Source organism: Pinus tabuliformis, chromosome X, assembly GCF_031772625.1.
Source record: "Pinus tabuliformis cultivar Carrire ecotype Pingquan chromosome X, CPIR1, whole genome shotgun sequence".
Lineage (NCBI taxonomy): Eukaryota > Viridiplantae > Streptophyta > Pinopsida > Pinales > Pinaceae > Pinus > Pinus tabuliformis.
In genome coordinates this window covers 1,157,270,935-1,157,289,467 of record NC_142308.1, presented here as the reverse complement: position 1 = coordinate 1,157,289,467, position 18,533 = coordinate 1,157,270,935, and the positions used below count along the sequence as shown (strand labels likewise).

General features: G+C 39.5%; 1 pseudogene; it reads right to left on the bottom strand.

The window, feature by feature from the left end:
- Positions 1–610: 610 nt before the first annotated feature.
- On the bottom strand, positions 611–4,591 carry LOC149144005 (expansin-like A3; annotated as a pseudogene).
- Positions 4,592–18,533: the final 13,942 nt, after the last annotated feature.

The window sequence follows — 18,533 nt, the reverse complement described above, 5'->3', positions numbered from 1 at the left end:
GTCCTTCATAGTTGATCTGCAAATGTTGTTGTGCTCCGCTCCATGCTGACCATGCTCTTTATGTGTATCTTTGATTCAATAATAAATGGCAAGAAACTGTTGGCCCCAAAAAAAAAGGAGTTTGTTATTTCTTCGTTGTCATGAACAACACCCAAATAACACAGGTTCCACAGTTTTGAAGTCGGCGACTGTGTTATTTGTTCGTTGTCTTGAACAACACCCAAATAACACAGGTTCCACAGTTTTGAAGTTGGCGACTGATAACATGGACACAGTACAAGAAGATAAAACGCTTAATAAAAAAAAAAAACACACAGATATATATATATATATATATATATATATATATATATATATATATATATTTGAAAGATCTTTTATTTGTTATTGCGAAGGTTTTTGAAGTAGGTGATACCATCGCCTAGCCACAATAATAATAAAACCGATATTTGTTTCTTTCTCAAAAACAAATTAATGGCAAACACACGAATCACAGGAATCTCATATTCTGACGCTAAGTGCAACGAGAAGCACAACGAAGCTATAAATTATCGTTCCAGTCGCCAGTTGCGCACGAACTGCAGTCAAATTCTTGTGCCATCTCTGAGATCTAAAGTCCTAAGTCGTAAACAGACCCAACTTTCCAGTTTGCAGGTAACAAATTGTATCCAGGGTGCCCTACCCAACTTCCGTCGAAGCCTCCCGTAACCAGTACCCGGAACAACAAGGGACTGGGTTCGGCATGACCTGTTAATGAATAAGGCTTTTCAATACCCCACACTGCACTGTAATTGTGCAGACTCATTTCACGCCAACTCCAGTGTCCTACCTGCATTGCATGCAAAATCCCTCAATTCAGATCGCATGATTGAATACAGTCATTTAAGCAAATTTTTTAAATTGTTTGTGATTTGCTTTATAGGATATTAATACTATTTTTACGGGTTGAATTCTTTTGACATTTTTGGGGTTAGGATTAGTTCTATGGTTAATCCAACCTCAAGCGATCCCTTTAAAACAATTTATCTCATACAATATTATTTATGAACCATATTAGAAAAATAAATTTTAATACTTATATGAGCCATGGTCCAGGGTTACTCCACCTGGGTAACTTGAACCAAGGAAATGTCTGTTTGGCCTCCTTGATACAGAAACTAGACAACAAGATAGTCGGGATAGTGACTGCTTTTATCTACTTTGATGGACATATTTTTCCCTGGATAATCGCATGGGATGTTGTAATCATATTTAAGTCATAAAAAATTAAACACATATCCATCATGTCACTGTCCGGAATTGGACAAAGATTCAAACTATAGAGAAACAAATAAAGATTCAAGTTGTAGACACACTTATGGTTGTTTCAGTAATAATGTTCCTCGTACTAGCATCACTGGGTATTTTTCTTTGGATTCTTGAATTGGTGCTCACCGTTTATTCTCCACGTCCAGGCCAGGCCCCATGTTAAGAAGTTGGTGGATTTTACCGGGGCATGCCAAGCTTTCGAAGGTGTGAAAGTATAGAAGAAAATCTGTCCTATTGTCATCTGTAAAGTCCATAACCACAACTTCCCCCCTTGATTTGGTGCAAACGGCTGAATCTGTGCATCTTATCTGATTTTATTCAAACGAAGAGTTACACCACAGAGGAGAGAACAAAAAGAGTATACTACAATTAAAAAAAGAAGATTGTACTGTAATCAACTAAGGATTACACTAGAAGTGTCCCGAGGACGAGTTAGAGGAATTCAATATATTGCAATGGATTAAATTTAATTTAATGAGTAAATTTTCCTTGGAAGATGTTAGAGGAATTCAATATATTGCAATGGATTAAGTTTAATTTAATGAGTAAATTTTCCATTAAAAAATAGGTTTAAATGAAATCGTTAGAATCATAGTAAGCACACCTGATAACATGCCCCACATCCTTTGCCTGCCCTATATTCGTTGGCACTTGCAGTTGCCACTGACAGCTTTCCACCACTCATGATATCTATAGCAAACGACCCATCGTATTCGCATTCTCCAGCTACAATAATGGAGAACAAACACATCCATCAAAATCAGTTTTTTATTTATCTTGATGTAATATAATCATTATGATTATCTAATTTTAAGGTCATAGTTAAGTTAGACACTAAATTGGTGTATGAGATTTTTCTTGTTTGTGGGACAAGGAATCTACCACCTGCAACCATTTGACTGCTAAATCTATTAAGACATACATATTCTATTTCTCTGATTTTGAACCTGTAACCTTTTAAAAAGAAACACATGCTCTTAACTATTTGGGTGACTCAAACTATATACTAATACTAAATCAGTTCTCAAAACCAAACCACACCGAATCTATTTACAAGATGTTTATACAATATCAACTTATATTACCTTTTCTATCAAAAACAAACCAAAATCTATACTCAATCTTTATGTAATATTGACTTTTATTATATAAACTTTCAAAAACCAAATCACACTAACTACTTTTATCTCTAACCAAATCACACTAATTATTCTTATCCCTATCGCCGATTCCAATAATTTTTAAAATTTCAGACTAACAGGAATGAGGTTACTATCTTGAACTCTAAAATATTCCCAAATCAACCGGAATGAAATTGATATCTGACTCTATATAATATTGATAAGTATATTGCATCAATTCTCCAAACGGAAGCCTGAGTGTGAAAGTGGCTAGATTGTCCATTGCATACTTACCACTGCTAAGTTCCGGAAATGGAGGCTGACTGTTGTACACGAGCTTGGTTTTGTGAAGGCAACTATCACAACATAATGCTACAGGAAACAACATAAAACTCATAAATAAAAGTGCAGTTGCACACCGAATAATTGCACTCTTTGCATCTAAAAACTACATTGATTTGTTGTACACCCCAAAAAAGGAAAACGGGTAAACTCACTACGCAGAGAAGAAGTGTGGGATGAGCTCACTACGCAGGGTGGATTTTATAGATAAGGGACACTGATTACTTTTGAGAATGTAAATCTGGGAAACGGCCGAGACCTGCAACGTGCCTCCTTGATTATGAATAATATACTCAAAATATTTAACACTGTTCTATTTGAAATCGGACTTTTGAATATTGAAGAACATTGACTGTTGCAGGTGAGATAATTACGTGAAACAACTGGTTCTATTTGAAATCGGACTTTTGAATATTGAAGAACATTGACTGTTGCAGGTGAGATAATTACGTGAAACAACTGGCTTTCTTTAATTGACAATTACAATTTATTTGTGTGTTTAACAAATTTGTGTTCGTCAACTTTACGAAAATTGCATTTCCAACGACTTCTGGGATCTGGGTTTTTTAAAGAACGATGAAGTTTGACTGTTACTTGGTATCTGTATATTCTTTTATATTTAACCGGTGGCCTGCTCTTGACTATAGTCTATATTTAACAGATTCTGGTTAATTAACTTTATAAGATTGTATCAAAGGAGATATCTAACTTATTAATCTAATTTATAATGTATGGATTACACTGAGATTCTCGATTCTTCAAATAAAATATATAATAGAATTTTGTATAGGTTAAAGAAATGAGCATTATGATGTTCAAATAAAATATATAATAGAATTTTGTATAAGTTAAAGAAATGAGCATTAGGATTTTCAGTTTATGAAATTAATAATTAAATTAGTTTAAATTTTTATTAACTTTGTATCTATTGAGTTTCGAAAGGATTATATGTGTAAACATATTTTTTTAGTGTAAAATTTGAAGAAAAGTTTGAATCTCGAGAGATATAGATCTAGATTGATTTAATTATAAATTTTATTTTTTTGGTTTAATTTTTATTTTTATGTAATTTCACTAAGTCAAAATGTTGTAATTAATAATTTTTATTTTTATTTTCTTTTTTATTAACAAGACATTACAACAGCTCTTCCATATTGGGATGAAGAGTGTCTTTGGGTCAAAAAGTGTAATAAAATTAAATTAACATATATATATATATATATATATATATATATATATATTGAAATGAGAGGTGGTTTTTGGGCATGTGGTATTGATAAGCCATGGTATTGGCCCACTGTATTATATGATCCTTCAACATAGCTAACATTTCTATATCCAACCTCCAAGCATCGAATTGGTTAACTCTTGATAATTCACTAGTATTAACCCTATGCCAAAATAAGGGGTAACACAGGCTCCAACTTAGAGATGTATATATGAGAATGGCCTCCACATCTAGTAAAAGCACCAAACAATTTTGTCTTTTACAAAGCAAAAGACAAGTCATCTATTTATGACAATATGAAATCAAATTTAGTGATTAAGGGAGCTTATTCATGCTACACTACTACTCAAAGGAGTTTATTCCTTTCCTACCCTATTGTAGCACGTGAAAAATGAGGGTGCTGCCTGAAATCAGTGAGCTAGTGCAGCCACCTTAGAACTTCATCAATACAATGCTTTCTTCCCTTATGCTTAGTCATCATGCAAAATAATGAAACATCAAAATTCCATTGTTCATAGGCTCGGTTCTCTATCAATGTTGGGATGAACAAGAATTTGGATACCTGCGCGGTACCATCAATGTTCAAACACATGTAGGTGTTGACATAAGCTACTACATGATCTGTCCATCCAATATTGCATAGGACTAGAATAATTATTGCCCATTAACTTTGAAAATTGTCCTTTACTACCACATGGGAGAACATAATGTTGTTATGTTCTGTCCCTCATGAAATATTCTCTCCACAGGATGATATAGCGATGTTGTTTTGGTAGGTTTGTATTAGGGAATGTGAGTGACAAACACATATCAACCAATGGGGGATTCGATCTTGCTTTCTTAGGCACATGATTTCTTTTGAAAATTTGCATCCGCACCTCTATCAATCCAAGCTATGCCATTAGCTATTGCATTAATCATATAACATCCAGTGGAAAATTTCCAACCTAATGGTTGTTGAGGCCGTATTCGCTGTTTTTTCAAACTTAGAAGCTTCTTGAAATAATTTTTCATGAATAGCATCTTGCCCAAGTAACACCTACATACCAAGGCTATTGCTTCTGGTAGATAGTTTTGCCTTGTCTTCAAGAATTTAGAACCAATTTCCTTCATGTTGAAGACATTACTCCAATCTAAGTCTATCATAAGCACACATATTTCACTAGCCAATATCATGAGAAGGCATCTAATATATCAAAATTGGATATTTGAAACTTCCAAACTGTCATTTCACTAGGATACTGACATTGTTTCAGTTTGTATGAAAAATAAATTCCTTGAATGCCATAGAATTGGTAGCACCTACCTCTTGGAATCAAATATTATGATCTTTTCCATACATTCTCAAGATTAATGTTGAGAAAATACTTAAAAATTAGTGAACTTTCAATTGTTGATCCCACATATTAGGAGAAATGCTTAGAAGCACATGTTAGTATCACTTGTAGTGGTTTTATATTAAATGCAACTTCTTGGTCTATATTGTCACCATTTTTATCCTTTATAGACGCAGAGACAAACAACCATTTCAATGTTCTCTTCAAAGGTTGTTATGCCTCCAATAGATTGTTAGTTTCAATTGAGCAATGCCTCTTATGCATATGTGGAAGTCACATTGCTTGCAAAAGGAGGTGGACCAGAATGCATTAGTTACAAGCTTGGCATGAACCCTATATTGCTTCCTAGAGGCCAAGAGTAATATGGATAGAGTATATCTTAAAGGATGTATATAATCATTCTAAAACTTGGTTATACTAGTCTACCTTGTTCTACTATATTGAATGTCATACAATTTCTTTATTTAACTATCAAGGCTAATTTTTTTATTTTTTTTTTAGAGTGGTTCACAGTCACCCTGGTCAACGGGTGGTGCTACATCCATAGAAAAATATGGGCTGACGCCCCTTGGCCTACTGCAAGACCTAACCCCAGGGGCTTCAGGGAGAATTGACCCTGTGACCTCCCGATGGCGAGGCACTGATTTTGACCAACTGAGCTAATCCTTGGGGCTGAAGGCTAATTATTATTGTTTACATATGTGTGTCCTTTATTAATAAAATTTTGTTGAGAATGTGAACTCCACTTTTTGTGGTTGAATAATCATTGAAAATGGGTACCATAATCCATGCATATTGTGGTAGAGGAATGCCACTGATGTGAAATACGAAAGATAAAAAAATAACAAGAAATGAATGACTTCAATACAATGTGTTTTTTAGCTGTGAAGAGCAATCATTGACATATTTTTTTGGAAATCATTTCTTTGGTATAATTGTACTACAAATGGGAGTCTCTTATCGATATAATATAGTGGTTGGACAATCCCTACAAGCTCCCTTGTTACTGAGGATTATATTCTTTAGAAACTGGTAAAAAGGGTATGTGAGATGAACTCTTCAACCGCTACCATTGTCATGCAACCCTGAGGTAAGCATGTTGTCACTACACCCACTAGTCGTTTTCATTCTTCAGGTGGAATGCCTTTATAAAGAAAAAATTGCTTCCATATTATGAATGGAGAATACTATGATGGTGCCTTCCGTGAAGGAAAACTTATAGATCAAGGTGCTTTTAAATACAACTTGGCTCCATTCACCCTCCACTCTATTCCATGTGATGGTTTGGTGGTCCAATACACCAAGTTCTAATTAATGAGGGGCTCATCTGTTGTAACTCACTAATAACCTTGCATGAATGCTTCAAACAACACCCCAAGCTCTAGCACTTTACAATCCTATATTTTACTTTCCCAAACATACAAAATAGGAAAATACAGTCCCCTGGGTTAGATTTTATTAAGATTTTGTAAAGTCTCTGCATTTTGAGGAGCGAAGCCCAAGTAGCGTAGGTCAATAGGAGTCAAAGGGGCTTTAGGAAGGTCAAATCCCCTTAGTTTGTTAAAGTCAAGTCGTTTTGAGACCCGCCCATGGTTCACAGACCATGGTATTGTAATGAAGAAGAATATAAAAGGAAGTCAGAGAAGAGTCATAAGAAAAGGGGGCAAAAGAGAAGTGCATGAGTGGAGTAGGATTTTATCTATTCTGTACTTGGGCGAAGGGGAAGGCTCCTGTAGCTGTGTGCGAAAAGACCTTGGTAAGTCCGCAGCTGAGTGCACGGGCCCCTGTAGTTGTGTGCGGAGGGTTAGAAAGAGCTGTATTTGAAGATCTAAATCATAATAAAGACTTATTTTGAAGAAATATATGTGCATCCGCGTATTACTGTTTTATCTCCGAATTTACTGTATTTATGATTTGTTGAATTCATTTAATCAAGAAAAGTACTTAAGAAATTCGCGAAGACGTAGATCTATTTATTTATATGATGTTATGCATGTTTAGCGCAATCGGTGAAGGACATAAATATGTTAACTGTTGATTACTGTAAGTTCTAGGTTTCAAGGGTTAAAGTTTGCGAAGGTCAAGATAAATCCCTAGATCTGCAGAAAACACATCACATAGACCTCTGGATGCAGAAACCTAGTTCTAGCATCCCCCAATACTACCTCGGGAGAGACTGCAGCCTGTCGTATGTGGATTATTGTCGAAAGTGTCGATAGTGTAGGTTTTTGTTGGTTAGCACAACTAACTCTGAACCTAGGTCCAAGCCCCCTTAAGCTAACAAATGGTTTTATTGTCAGGAACAGGATCTATCTGAGGGACGTGTGATGTGGCATAAGTGGATACCGACTAAGAAGGAAATCGAGAAGTGGATAGATCAGAAGTTGCATGAGTTTGCAACTCAAGAAAACAGAAATTTGCGCCTGTCGAAAGAAGAGTGGTTGCAAAGATATCTGTATATAGGGGAACACAAAGTTTTCTTTTTCTCTTTTTCGTGCGAATTATATGAATGGTTTGCTAAATTGGCAGATGTTCAACCTACCTGGAAGCTGGATAACCCTATTGTGTGGACTCTAGAGTTAGTGAAGGGCCTGGAAGGATCAAAGTACAAGGTTGCGAAGGCTCTCAATTATTGGATCGATAGTATTTTGGGTGGATTTATTACTGAGTTCGCGATTGATACATCTGCTAGTTATAGCGAAGCTCAATGCCATTTTTTCAAAGGACCAAGAGGTAAGTATCTGAAGTCTCTGAAAACCTGGATTAAAATGCTATTGTGCGAGAAATGGGTTATGCCACTAAATTGATGTTTAGAAGAGACTCGATGGGAGCTACATGAAGTGGGAAACAGTTTAGAAAAGATCTAGATACACTTGCTAAGTACAGTCCTCTATTGGGAGCATCCAATAACGAAGAATAAAGCAATAGTCTGAAGACACCCAGAGGAGCGTCGCATTCGATAGATCAGGGTACTACAGGAATTCCACATCCATCCACTACGCCTCCACCTCATACACCTATGCCTCCACCTCCACCTCCACTATTCAGTATGGCGAACACTATGAAGATGCCTATATTCAAGGGTCAGGGGACATAAGACCCTGATCAATTTTGGTTTGTAGCAAATGTTGTGTGGAAGACACAACATATAATGAATGACAATCTGAAGAAAGTGTAGTTGGTCACATCATTGCAAGATAGGGCATTGAATTGGTATATTAAGTACAATACGACTCATCCAACTGCATCATTGAAAGACACAAAAGATGCACTGAATAATGAATTCAGAAAGCCAAAGTATCAAGCCCAGGATGTAACCAAGGTAAAAGAAATTAAGCATAAGGTGAATGAATTTGCATGGGATATTGATTAAAGGCTGAAATGTATACTACAATAGGATAATCTACAGATCTCAGACAAGTAACATAAGGACTAGTGCATTGCTACGTTGTTTCCTCATTTGAGATTACAATTGTCACAACAAAAGCTTGGATCACAGGCTGAAGCACTAGAAATTGCTATGAAGTTGGAGGCTTTGCCTATTCAAGATACAAATCTGGGAGTGAAGCAGATTCATACGCAGTTGGCTAGCCTACATATGGAGTTACAGGATCTCAAAAAGGGAAAGGAGGTCAAAATTGAGACCCATTCTGAAGTATGGTGTTGAAAGTGCAAAGGAAATGGTCGTGACAAGGATCATTGCCCGATATATCAGAACTATCTAATTAGGGGAGGTCCTAACCCCCTGAAGCCAGAAACTTCCACTAGACCAAGTAACGGTGTCATGCCCTCGTGCGTTATGTGCCAAATAACAGGAAAACACTCAATTGACAATTGCCATTTGTTGCAGAAGTTCGTATAGACTCCCCAACAACTATTCTATAATTTTTGTAAGTATGTAGGCCATGATGAGCACAATTTTTGAAGCTATGAGTTAATGATGGACAGAACTCCAACATATAGAGTACAAGCCGAGACTCGTTCACAGCAGGATCAAGCTGCACCTGCAGCGCGCGAAGGATTCCAGGGATGAGGAAGAGGACGAGGGGGAGGAGCTGGAAGAGGTCGTAGACAGATTATTTGTTACAATTATGGGGAACCAGGCCACAATGCCCAAGATTGTCAAAACCTGACACACCCTCTTGTTAGTATTGTCGACAATTTGACCTTGTAATAGAATATTGTCCTATACTGATTGCAAAGATGCAAGAGAAGAAGAACCAACATCCCACTAAGAACATCCAGATGACGAGGTCAGAACCACACGAGGATGGCCCCAACATTAATATAGTTATGCGAAGTGGTATAGATACCGGGGAAGATAATGTAGTAGGGAAACAACTAGAAGAGAATCCATGGGTGCGCATGGCTACTGACAAAGTTATTGAATTTTATTTGCATTAGGAAAAAGAAACATTTATGGAAGCAAAGAAGAGAATTATGGATTCAGGGGCTTCCACATCAAAGAATCATAATGCACAAACATAGAAGCCTGACAGATCATTACTGTGCATGAAAAAGATCCCTCAATATTAAAATCCTTCTTGCAAACCTGCATGAAGCTCTCAAGGGACTAGAAAGAAGTAGAGGGATTGCAATAGTTAATAGACAATTGCACTGGCAAAGGTAATCCACTGCTTGAACAACACACAATGCATAAAGTAGAAAAAGTAAGAAAATGACTAGTCGGGAGATGAGATTGACTGCAAAAATTGGAGAATTTGAAATGGAAAACCAACGTTAGATTGGTCCCCATTACAGCTGCAAATGGAAAACCAACAAAATATTATTCCTATGGGACGACTACATGGAGTAACTATCGACATTGAAGGGGCACACACTATAGCTGATTTTGAGGTAATCTAAATAGTGGATAATAGTAATCCCTTCCCGGTGCTGCTTGGAATCGATTGGGCATTTGATATGAATGCAGTCATCAACTTGAAGAAGCGCAACATGACATTTGAAAAGAAGGTACTAAGAGTCATTTTTCCATTAGATCCAGCAAAGGGTGCGCGGTATACTGAACCAATCCAAGATTACTATGAGGAGGAAAGAATGCCCTTGCGATCTTTTCTACGGTGATAGTCACAACCTTTATTGGAGGTCTACTTTGATGATAGGATTGTGTTTGGGTTAGTTAAAAAACATGTTGCAAGTATTCGCCTAATGCTAGATACTTGTAGGAAGTATCGAATCTCCCTAAATATGAAGAAGTGTATATTTTGTGTACCATATGGGATAATTTTGGGCCACGTTGTTTGTAAGAAAGGGTTGATGGTAGGCCCTACTAAAATTGCAATGATTATCAATTTGGAGCCCCCAAGGAATGTAAAACAGTTGCTCGCAACATCGGGGCATACATGATACTATAGAAAGTTCATTAAGGCATACGCGTAGATCACCGCACCCATGGAGAAATTATTGAAGAAAGATACGATATTCTACTGGGATGATGATTGCTATTCTAGTGTTCCCCGATTGGAAGAAAGAATTCCATGTACATGTGGATGCGTCCTACATAGTGTTAGGAGCAGTTTTAACCCAACCAGGCACAGGGGATATTGAGCATCCAATTACATTTGGGAGAAAAAAACTGTCTAAGGCAGAGAAGAATTATTCAACCACAGAGCGCGAAGGGTTGGCGATGGTATATGCGCTCCAGAAGTTCAGGAATTATCTGTTGGGTGCACACTTCAAAATGTATATAGACCATTCAACTTTGAAGTACCTGGTCAACAAGCCTGTGTTGGGGGGGGGCAGAATTTGTAGGTGGTTACTGCTATTTCAGGAGTATGACTTTGTAGTAATTGTGAAACTAGGAAGATTAAATGCTAGACTCGATCACCTTTCACAGATTGAGAATGGCAAAGAACCTACAAGTCTTGATGAAGGATTGCCTAATGCGCAACTCTTTGATGTGCGCATTGCAGATGAAAATTTTGCGGATATAATCTGATTCTTGTTTACGGGTGTAGCTCCTGAAGGATATATGATGCAACAGAAGAAGGAATTGGTGTTCAAGGCCGCAGATTTTTCTGTAATTGTAGGGAACTTGTATAAAATGGGGTTGGATGAAGTTTTGCACAGGTATGTATTGGATTATGAAAGACAAAGTATCATCGCTAAAGCACATGGAGGAGTTGCTGGAGTACATTATACTGGAAGAGCGACTATGCAGAAGATCCTACGAGTTGGGTTGTGGTGGCCAACTGTGCACAAAGGTTCCAAGGAATATTGTAGGGCATGCGATGTTTGTCAGAGGACAGGGAAGTCATCGCGAAGGGATGAAATGCCTCTGAACTCATAGGACTCGTTCCAGACATTCCAAAAATGGTCAATAGATTTTTTGGGACCTATTCAGCCACCAGGAAAAAATATAGGAGCACGCTACATCATCACATCGACAAAATACTTGACCAGGTGGGCTGAGGTGCAACCCTTGAAGGATTGTAGCATAGCTACAACTGTGAAGTTTATATTTGAGTACATTCTGTCTAGGTGTGGCTATCCTAATATTTTAATGAGCGACAGGGGTTCACATTTCTTAATTGAAACAATTACTTCTTTGCTAGAAGAATTCTAGATACATCATGAGAAAAGCACACCATACCATCCTCAAGCAAATGTCACAGTTGAAGCTTTCAGTAAGATCTTGGAGAATGCTTTGATGAATATCTGTAATGCGAATAGGAATGATTGGGATGTGCACATACCAACTGTTCTTTGGGCATATAGAAATACCTATAAAAAGTTGACTAGACAAACACCATTTCGACTAGTATATGGCCAAGAAGTGGTGATGCCAATGGAGTACATAGTGCCTAGTTTGAGGATTGCTATAGTCATAAAGAAGGCAGATTGGGATATAATGGAAGAATGCCTCACATAGATACTTGAGTTAGAAGAGGATCGATTCTTGGCAGGTTTTCATCAGGAAGTGCAGAAGGCTAGAGAAAAGGCATGGTATGATCACCACATTAAGCAGTGCACCTTTAAAAATGGCGATTTAATGTTGATGTATAATAGAAAGTTTACTAAGTTCCAAAGAAATTTTAAAATGCATTGGTTGGGACCATATATCGTCAAGGAGATTATGGATGGAGGTGCAGTTCAGCTCGCGACGATGAATGGGGAGTTATTTCCAGGAAGAATCAATGGGAGCCAGTTGAAGTTGTACAGGGGTGATCCGCCCCTCTACAATGACTACATGGATGTAGGACAGTCTTAGTATTTTAGGTAGTTGCAAGGAAGTGTGGGACTATAAATTACGTTGCCCAAAGAAAAGTTTGGCGAAGAGAATGGGCTACATGATGGTTCGGAGGAATGCGCAGATGGGAACTGCGACGAAGGAGCTGTGCTAGCAAGGTGGGTCCCATGCAACTTGGCTAGAAAGTGACCGTTGGAAGCACTGTAGAGGATTGGATGGCTATTTTTCCGTTAAAGGGAGTAGGGGGAAAGAATTTAAGAAGCATATATTTGGAAATCTACCGCCAAAAGAGCATTAATGAGGGAGATATTAAGGGAATTGATGGATTTGAATTCAAAAAGGGCTATAAATATAGCATCCTACTCCACATTCGAACACTTTTCTTCCAGAGAGATTTCCTTGAGATTTTGCGCCTTAGTTTGAGGATAGACGATTGTTGTATGCCTGGATGAGATTGGCAAGAGATAAAGAGGGAGTTTTCACAGAAAGGGCTTGGGTTTGAGGCCGACTTGCTTGAGTGGTAGAATAAAATATTCCGGGAGAGCCTTGACAAGATGACTGCAACACCACCAGTCCCTACCATAGCGCCTAGGTCGCCGAGGCCAAAACCTAATACCTCTGCGACAAGAGAGAAGAAGCAAAAGAAGCCACAACAAGCCCCAGTTTGGCAATCACTATGAAAAAACCCAACTGAGATTAGACAGAAGGGTCGTATGGATAAGAATAAGCAGCCGATGGAACCCCGTGATCTAGATGAAGAAGAATTGACTATGGGGATCGAAAACATTAGTGCAGAGAATGCATAGCCAATTACTCAGCTACCGCCATATATACCCCCTAAGAAATCAACTTCCAAAGTGACTAAGGACCCTGACTTGTTGAAATACAAGGTATTCACACCATTGCTACTGGAGGAAGTACCTGCTGAGGGCGACTTGTTGGCCCGAGTACCATTTCTGAAGATGGAGGATTGGGATTTGGGCGACCATTTGAAGTTTCCATAGTTAGAACCCAGCAAATTCTTGAAATCGGTCTACTACGAGGAGGTGGGCATCACAAGGCTTGAACCAATGAAGTGGGCCGCCGACATTGAGCACACATGATTGCTCAACATGTTGTATGTCCCACATTTTAGCCACAACATCATTAACACCATCTGTGTGCGCCAATTGTTGGCACTAGTTCATGATGGGTGTCTCTAGTTGGGAGGGCCCATTCCAATTGATGATATGTTGGTCCACAGAATCACCACACTACCTTATCAAGGTGTGAACCCTGCAAATGCTTTTGTGGGGAAGTTGCAGAGAAAAAGCTCGCGGATCAAATGAAGAGCGACTTCAGGTTGGTGAAGAAGTCACGAGGTTATGCCATTAGCTCTATCTTGAATGGAGTTGTGCAGTTTGCTGCACAAATTTTGGTAGGCAAAATAATGCGGAAGTGTCGTGTCGATGAATTGTTGGCACCAGTGGTATCCTTAGCTGCGCAGTGTAGCCAGAGGGTCTAATTTAATTGGGAAAAGTACCTCTACCAGGAATTCTTGGATGATTTCCGTGAAGCCTAGGAGGATGGAAACACATTCCACTATGCCTGGTTATTATTATTGATCACGTTGGTGGTGTGGAGGACACCTGAGGATAGTTGGTTCCCAATACTGGATCCAGACTTGTGCGAGGCTATGAAATTTACCTCGTTATGGGCAACGAAGGACCCTGACTGTATCATTTAAACCAAGATGTTATGGGTATTGTTTGAGTTAGAGTTGTGTATGGTGATCACCCAACGGCCACGGTTGTCACCCAGTCTACATGCGCAGTACAAAAATATAACAAACTTCATAGCAGATTTTCACAATCTGTCCATACGTGCGAAGAAGGATGTCACAGGAACATGGAAAAAGTTGCCTTATTTAGTCATGGAGGATGATATTATGGGGGTCATCAGCCGATGATTGAGCGATTGGCTCACCCCATCTGACGAAGCTGCAGGAATAAGTAAGGTCGCAGAAGTAGAAATGAGGAAAACAACAGCTGCAACAGAGGCCAAGAAAGACAAAGCAAAAGAAGCACATAAGGCTTCTAAGAAAGAGAAAGAAGCAGAAAAGGCTTCTATGAAAGAGAAGGAAGCGCAGAAGGAAAAAGTTGCACAAGAAGCAACATCGTAGGTCACCATTGACCTTGAAGAAATTGAGACATAGTGCACCGATGTTGAGGTTGAAACCGTAGATGAAGAGGAAGGGGCGCAAACCCCTACATCGGATCGAAGGAATTAGAGCCCCCCTTCAGGATCAGGAAGAGACATAAGCGAATTTTGACAGGACTTCACAAGAAGTAGAAGTCGAATAAGTCTGCGAGTACTACCCCATTGGTCCTCATGAAGGGGGACCTTGATGAGATAGGCGATGTTGTCCGCTCTGCCACTGAAAACATATGGGGACACATCGAAGACCAATACCACCAGGGATTGGACAAAGTGCAATAGGGCCTAAAGGAATTGCAGGTCTAGATAAGAGTGATCCAAGCGAGCGTGGGACAAGCAAGCGTGGGTCAAGCGAGCGTGAGTCAGGTGAGTGGGACCTCAAAGGAAGAACTAACTTCGTACCTCTGTGCATTGATGCTACCAGAGGGTTCCTTGCATGTTGAAACAACTGAGGATCATGCCAGGATGCTGCATATGACCAACATGAGTATCGACCTTGCAGCACTGCCTATCTAGACCTTGCACGAGCTGCACCAAGGATTTCAGATGAGTTCTGCATCCGAGAGAAAAGAGCTTTGTTGATTATCGATGAAGTGAAGACTAATAATCAACAGATGTTTGTAGAAAAAGTGCAGGCCTTGTAGGCCCATGACAAGGTGGTGCAACACAATCAATAGCTAGAGGTAGCCCTTACCCAAGTATGCAATGAGCTCCCTAAGCTCCAAATTCCAGCACAAGCGACCTCAACAGAGAAAACTCACAAGTTATTTGTTGCAATGAAGGAACCCAAGGAGGAAATTGGAAATGTACGAATTGAGTTGCAGTTGCAGATTTCAGAGCTTCAATTGAAGTTGTAGCCAACCACACCTCCAGAGGTCAGAGAGCATCGCGAGGCTGCTATTAAAGAAAATATGAAAACTCTAGCCATTGTAGTTAAGGACTACAACCAATTATTTGAGAAGACAATGGAAATGTGGACCTTGCAGCAGGAGGACCCACACTTGCAGACGATCGAAGTTGACATCCATGAAAAGAAACTACAGTTTGATGAGATCAGGGCAACAATGTGGACCTTAACACCTGTGCAGAGGTTCACCTAACTCCAAGAAGGGAAATTCATATAGACCCATATTGATGAGTTGCATCGGAAGACCTCTATCATTTCCTCAAGGACGCAACCATGGGCCGATGAAGCAAGCCAATTGTCACAAACCATCCAAAGCAAGTTAAAATCTCTTCAACAGACACAAAGAACCATGGTCCTTGTAGTCGAAGGTCCAACGATGGAGAAGTTCGCCAGGCCGTCGCGCAGGGAAAAACAAATCTTCAAGCATTGAATATTGAATTCAACAGCTTGCAAGCAAAGGTTGAGGCAACACCAACAGAGTGACTCAGGACGAGTCATGACTTTGTGTTGGGGGCCTGTTGGGATGGGGTCCCCTGGGTCAAATTTTGTTAAAATTTTGTTAAGATATTGTAATGTCTCTACATTTTGAGGAGCGAAGCATGAGTAGCGCAGGTCAATATGAGTCAAAGGGGCTTTAGGAAGGTCAAAGCCCCTTAATTTGTTAAAGTCAAGTTGTTTGAGGCCCACCCATGGTTCACGAACCATGGTATTGTAATGAAGAAGAATATAAAAGGAAGTCATAGAAGAGTCATAAGAAAAGGGGGAAGAAGAGAAGTGCATGAGTGGAGTTTGATTTTATCTATTCTGTACTTGGGTGAAGGGGAAGGCTCCTGCAGCTATGTGCGTGGAGACCTTGGTAAGTCTGCATGCCCTTACAGTTATGTGTGTAGGGTTGGAGAGAGATGTATTTGAAGATCTGAAGCATAATAAACACTTATTTTGAAGAACTATTTGTGCATCTGTGTATGATCTGAAAATGGGGCTCTTAGGCTTCTTGTCTAGCTTATAAGAACCTCTCCCACTTCCAAAGCTTGAATTCTCCCAAGTCTTTAGTGATTAACCAATGCGGAAATAAGAAATGCTTGAAAATATAGGTGTATGCTTGTAGTTGTTTCAGCTGATTATTTGCTTTAAAATCTGATGTTTGTGCTGATATGTGAATGTACTTATATTGATATATAAATGCATATAACAGTGAATAATGCAACAGTAAAAACAAAAACATAAGAGAGCAAATTAATTAGGAGTTCACCCACAATTCTTGGGTTACGTCTCCGTGAGCTCTTGTCAATTTGACTTGGCTCTCTAGGATTATAGCATTAGTCTTTTTTACAAGCTCTTTGGCTCAACTCCTATTGTTCTACACATAAACAGTGGGTTCAGACACCATTTTATCCCTTTGGCTCTGGAAGCTCTGGCTTTTGGCTCTTGGTTCTTGGCTCTGGCTCTTTGGCTCTTGGTTCTGGCTCTTAGCTCTTACTCTAGCTCTTTGGCTCTGGTTTGGGCTCTTGGCACTGACTCTGGCTCTCTGGCTCTTCGACTCTGGCTTCTTTTTGCCTTCTGCAACCTTCAGCTCCCTGGCTTTTCACTTGAACTTCAAGTGACCCCAAAGGCTCCCTCAGCTGCTCTTTTGCTTCTGCGCTACCTCCTTGGCTTCTACACTGCTTCTTTGGCTTCTGCTTCAGCAGCAAAGCCCCAACAACAACCTTCAATAGCAACTCGGCCACCAACAATTTAGCAGCCTTCAACAGCAACAACAACCCGCTTCCAGCTTCAGCTTGCTCTCAATTGAGCTCTTTGTGGCTGTGGGATGTTACAGTGTGAGCTCTCGGGCTCTACTGTTTGTCTAGCATTGCCGGCTACATTTTTGTCAGCACTTTTTTCTCAGCACTGCCTTTCTTTTGGCCCTCTGGCTTTGGAGTTCTCTACAACCTCTGCAACCGGCTCCAAAAACCATCAACAGGCAACAACAACTCAGCCCCCGTCAACCATTCAGCAGCACACAGTCTTTGACATTCATGGCTTAAAAGCCAAATCGCGATGTCTGTTGGTTTCAGATTCTCGTCTCTTGGTCTCCCCAGCCTCTGTCGCTTCAAATCCCTCTTCCAGGCATTATACCATCATTGCTTAATGCCCAAAGGGGAGCTGGCCACCATTTGTATAATGCAAGGGGCAATTGGCACTTGGAATCCCTTAAAAATAATTGTTCTATGTTTTATAGAGAATGTTGCCATACACGGGAAAGTTTGCAGCAAAACATAGTTCCCAGACTTCAAATGTCCTGAAATCCACCTTATTCTCCTATCGGGCCCACCCGTAGGTCGCTATCACATGTTGCAAGGCCTACTCCATGGGTTTACCCTTCGTATTTTTTTTAAAATACATTAAAACGTGGAAAACAATGCAAATATGGCTTTGGCAGATTTCAAATCATATATATTTCCATTCTGGAACCCTTTCAGGTCCAGTTTACATCGCATCTCGCTTCCCCTTTGTATTTTCGTTAAACAATGAAATATACGTAAATACATTGAAAAGTGGTATTTGGTGGATCTCAAATCTTATAAAATCACGCCTATTTTTCCATTAGGTCCGGTTGATCGCTTATCACACACACACACACACACACACACACACACACACACACATATATATATCCTATGTGGCCCCGCTCCGATGTGTTGTGCCGACACGATACTTCGATGCGACAAGTCGCAATCGCAGATCGCACAAGTCTGAGGCCTCTTTATATAATGGTCTATGCCAGCACCAATTGCGATCCGCCGATATCGGCGATCACACATCGGCAAGTCACCGTGCCTGTGGGTAAGTCCTTCCCTTTGGTTTTAAGCGATGCGATATTTTGACAATCACATGTCGCAAT